This window comes from Dendrobates tinctorius, unplaced genomic scaffold (genome assembly GCF_039654945.1).
Source record: "Dendrobates tinctorius isolate UK_male_01 unplaced genomic scaffold, ASM3965494v1 ptg000210l, whole genome shotgun sequence".
Taxonomy (NCBI): domain Eukaryota; kingdom Metazoa; phylum Chordata; class Amphibia; order Anura; family Dendrobatidae; genus Dendrobates; species Dendrobates tinctorius.
This window is the reverse complement of record NW_027361877.1, coordinates 443,163-447,714: the sequence shown is the minus strand read 5'-3', so window position 1 is coordinate 447,714 and position 4,552 is coordinate 443,163. Positions and strand designations below refer to the sequence as shown.

The 4,552-nt window shown below is 41.1% G+C and overlaps 1 long non-coding RNA gene across 1 annotated transcript; it reads right to left on the bottom strand.

The window, feature by feature from the left end:
• Positions 1-717: 717 nt before the first annotated feature.
• LOC141058122 (uncharacterized) lies at positions 718-3,920 on the bottom strand. The gene is made up of 3 exons (XR_012222104.1): positions 3,216-3,920; positions 3,054-3,140; positions 718-1,624 (listed from the first exon to the last, which is right to left on the bottom strand). It is a non-coding gene; the product is annotated as an uncharacterized lncRNA (long non-coding RNA).
• Positions 3,921-4,552: the final 632 nt, after the last annotated feature.

Here is a 4,552-nt window from a genome sequence, read left to right as displayed (position 1 = left end):
GCAAGGAGGCAGCTGTTCTTCTAATACTATAGTTCACCTTTAATTGAGTCTATTCTAACTTTTTTTTTTCTCTTTTGCAGGTGAAATTTAGTCTTTTAAATAATGTGCATGTTGCTGCTCTGCAATGTTTTTGTTTATTAAACTAATGGTTTTTATTCTAGTGTATTGTTAAAGCGTAACTAAACTTTTTATATATATATATTCAGGGGGGGGTCTTCAAACTTGTGGCCCATCCACACATGCATATTGTTATCAAGTGTTTTGTGTGATTTCTGCAAATGTGGAATGCACACAAAATCCGTGTGTATCCTGCAATAAGTGTGCAGAAGGAGGTAAGTAATTAACCCTTGATGCCCCATCCACCTGTAACATCTGTGCTGGTATATCAGATAAGATGTTACAGGGTTAAAACACAGAAGTGACAGATCTGTCACTTCTCTGTGTGCAAAATTCACAGTAAATATGCAGGTGACTACATTGCATATTTACTGCAACGTGTACCAGTTTTATGTGCAAGAACCATCCATACGCATGTGTGGCTCAGCCCTTGGAATCCCCTGTTTCTTTCCAATGTGTGTGTGTATATATATATATATATATATATATATATATATATATAGAGAAACAGGGGATTCCAAGGGCTGATCCACACATGCGTATGGATGGTTCTTGCACGTAAAACTGGTACACGTTGCAGTAAATATGCAATGTAGTCACCTGCATATTTACTGTGAATTTCGCACACAGAGAAGTGACAGATCTGTCACAGTAAATATATATATATAAAAATTTGTACGCTTTTAAGGCCTAGGGCTATCAGCAATGATGAAAAAAACCTGTCAATTGCTCTGGCATCATGGCCAAAGTGAGGACTATGCACAGGGATCTGAGCTGATAAATTTAAGGCCCATCCCTTGACAATGTCACTGGATTAATTGCCTGAGTAAATGCACTCTTATTTGAATTATATTTTTAACAGTTTGAGCTTTCGTTTTAATTCAATAAAATATTATTTAAGCTGGCTATGTTGTAGTTGTGTGTGGGCTATAGAAGACTTGTTTAATGGTATTAGGGTTTGTAAAGCCATCTTTGTACTCATGGCCTTCAGGTACTCTGTACTTTTATAGCACCTCTCACTCCCTACTAGTCATTAAGTACTTTAGCTTGCTTGTAGCTGTATTCACATAGCTGTGAGTTAGTTGCCTGAAAGACAAGGCATGAGCCCTAGTGCATGCACTGTCTGATTATCCAGGACCATTCTACTTTCATCTCCTTTTTCTGGCCTGTGACAGAAAAACACATATGAGAATAACCTCATCAGATACAATGGGTACAATTGCATTCTGTAACCTCTGGTCACACGGACACCTCATCATTATTCATTGTGCAAGTGTCAAGCTCCTAAAATTCACAGTAGAAAAAGTCCACAGGGTATGCTGACATGTACATAACATATTCATATCACCACTATACTATAGAAAAGGGAACAAAACCAAAGCAAACGTCATGTTATTTAGAGAAACAAACATAAAACTATATTTGGTCTTATTCCTGTGCTTTACAGCAATGGCATAGCTTCCTTTCTCCATCTTCATTATTGCCAATTTGTGAAACCGTATCCAAACTGGGGAGAGAAAAAAATTTGATCAATATTGCACAGTGCAACATTATACATAGTGACAGTCTGGTATGGCACCTCGGCAACATTGTCACCCACAAAATATTATACATTATATACTGTAATCAAAGATGCTTTTAGGCCATGTGCACACGATGCATTTTTCCCGCAGAACCGCACAGTGATTTACAGTAGCATGTAAATCTATGGAAAAAAAAAAATCTGTGCAGACGCTGCAGAAAGTGGGTGTGCGGTTTTCAAACAACTGCATGTGACTTCTTTTGTGCGGTTTTCTATCTCCCCATTCTCAAAAACCCCAGGGGGAAAACCGCACTGAAAAACCGCATCAAAACTGCACTAAAAAAGGAAGAAATCCGCAGGAAAAATGCAGCTCATTTGACCTGCGGATTTCGTGAATTCTGCGCAGAAAAATCCGCAGGAGGATTTTCCCCGTGTGCACATAGCCTTAGGCTGCGAGTCAGGTCACAATAGTAGCAGATAGGAAAGGAGATAACAAGTTAAGGGCTGTAGAAAACTTTGCTATGTGGAGTTTGCTCATTTTATTTTATAAAAATGTAATGTCTACCCCTCCGCATAGCAATGTTTTCTACACACCAACTCTTATCTCCTTTGTTATATGGGAGGTTCTGAGATGTCTGTGCCTGCAATCAGAAGGGTTGAATGTAGACAACCTGGCTGTGGAGATGTGCAAGTTTTTTTTCCAACTGATTTTATTTTATTTTTTCTTCACTACCTCCCCTACCACCTCCCACCCCAGTCAGTGAACAACTTTAATGGATCCTGTACTGATAGGCTGTGTACCTTCAGAGCAAAATACTTGTTTTCTGCCCAAGATTGCTGATCTAGAAGTTGCTCAGTGTTCATTGTCACTTTTTTTTTTTAAATCAAAGGGCTGGCTTTACACACCTGAATGACACCGCTGCTCAATGAGGCTTCTTGCAGGACCTTCAATGATGTTGGAGATCAAATGATCTCTGATGCTGTTGAAGGTCCTGAAGTACTGCAGGATGCCTCGGTCAGCATTCGGGTGAGCGTTTAACCCTTTTATCATATACCGGAGTGCTATTTGGTGAAGTGTCATGCATCGTGGTGTAGTACAAACCTCTTCACAGTGCTAATGCAGTGCAGACAAAAGACTGGAACTGTTCCCCAGCCAGTGTGCTAATGAAATACTGGCGATAGCATGTACTCAGCCAAACAAAACAACACTGCATGATCTGAGTGACTGAGGGAATATCATTTAGTGTCCGGTGTGTGGTCGTGCACAATTGGAACGATAGTCGCTCATCACCGACTACTGAGCGACAGTTGCTTAATAGTTGTGTGTAAAGTCACATTGACAATCGAGGTGCTAGATGGGCGTAATAGCCTGATAAATCATCCCGCGTAAAAGTAATTTAACAGGACTCCGTACCTTGGGTTTCAACTGGTATGCTTCATCCTGATGTTCCAGGGCATCGTTTATCAGTTTTAACATTCTGTACCGACGCCAACCTCTGACCTACAGAGAGAGTAATGTGGTTAAGAGGATGGAGAACAAATGGGAACGTGGATGAATATGTGAGCAGAACATTACCTGTATGGTAAACACCTCCACCTCCCTGGAACGCTTCACTTTTTCACCATTACATCAGAAATAGCTGAAACCGAATATGAAATGCTATTAAATATTGCATGTGACACCACAGCCTCATGTTCTTTTATGATTCAACCCACCTCTTTTTTGGGAAACATGGACCAATGATTCTTCATAATTGTAGTGTGCAAAATCCTACAAAAAATAAAGACATCTTAGGCTGTGTGCACACGCTGCGGATTTTGCTGCGGTTCCGCAGCGGTTTTGGCCGCTGCGGACCCGCAGCAGTTTTTGCTGCGGTGTACAGTACCATGATTCCCTATGGGAATCAAAAACCGCAGTGCAGACGGTGCGGAATTTTCCTCGCGGATTATCTGCGGTTTTCAATCCGCAGAAAGAATTGACATGTCAATTCTTTCTGCGGATTCTCCTGCGGTTTGCCATCTCCTCCATTGAGGAGATGAAAAACCGCAGGGCAAAACCGCAGAGCAATCCGCAGGTCTTTTGACCTGCGGTTTCACCTGCGGATTTTACAAAATCCGCGCGGATGAATCCGCACATAATCCGCAGCATGTGCACATAGTTAAGGACAAGGAATCTGGGTCAATTCGAATTGTACTTCAGAGCATGTGCCATTTTGAAGCCTCTCTGTAAAAAATGCTATAAATTATAGGAAGCATGCTCATCAACACATGTACTATTTGCCAGTGCGCTTTTCCTACTATGCCATTCATTTAGGACTTCTGGTAATTTGTAGGTGAAAAAATTGTCAAAGTCCTAAATTAATGGGATTCATCATAGGGAGCTAAGCGATTATATCTCCGTGGCTGATGCACACAGAATCTAGATCTTTAACAGGGTGAGTACAGAGTCTCCCACAAATTTTAAGACCCTCACTGCCCTGCAGTGACTTGAATTCCAGAGAAATTTGCCCAAAACGGACCACCCTTATCCACTTTCCAATGCATATCTATGAGAAAAAAAATGCCCAAAATCTGGGGTCACTGCTCTGCCTTCATAAGCCCTGGACACTAGCGCTTTTAGGGGAAGAAAGCCCAGGCACTGCACTTCAAATAGACACCAAAACCGGGTTGCTGATTTATGTACTTACAGTTTGTCTCTCAGCCATCTTTCCTCGTAGGCAGTTTGAAAGCAAGTAAAGACATGCCCCATATTCAAATCCTCACCTCAACTTCCTCCTCATCATGATTGGCTGTGCTGTCACTACTCAAGTTTAAGAACACACCCCTTAAAGAAATAGAAAAATAAATATTGAGTTAAACAATAAAAGGATTCGAACCCTAGTCACTGCAAGAAAAAGGCAGCTCCACGTCTTC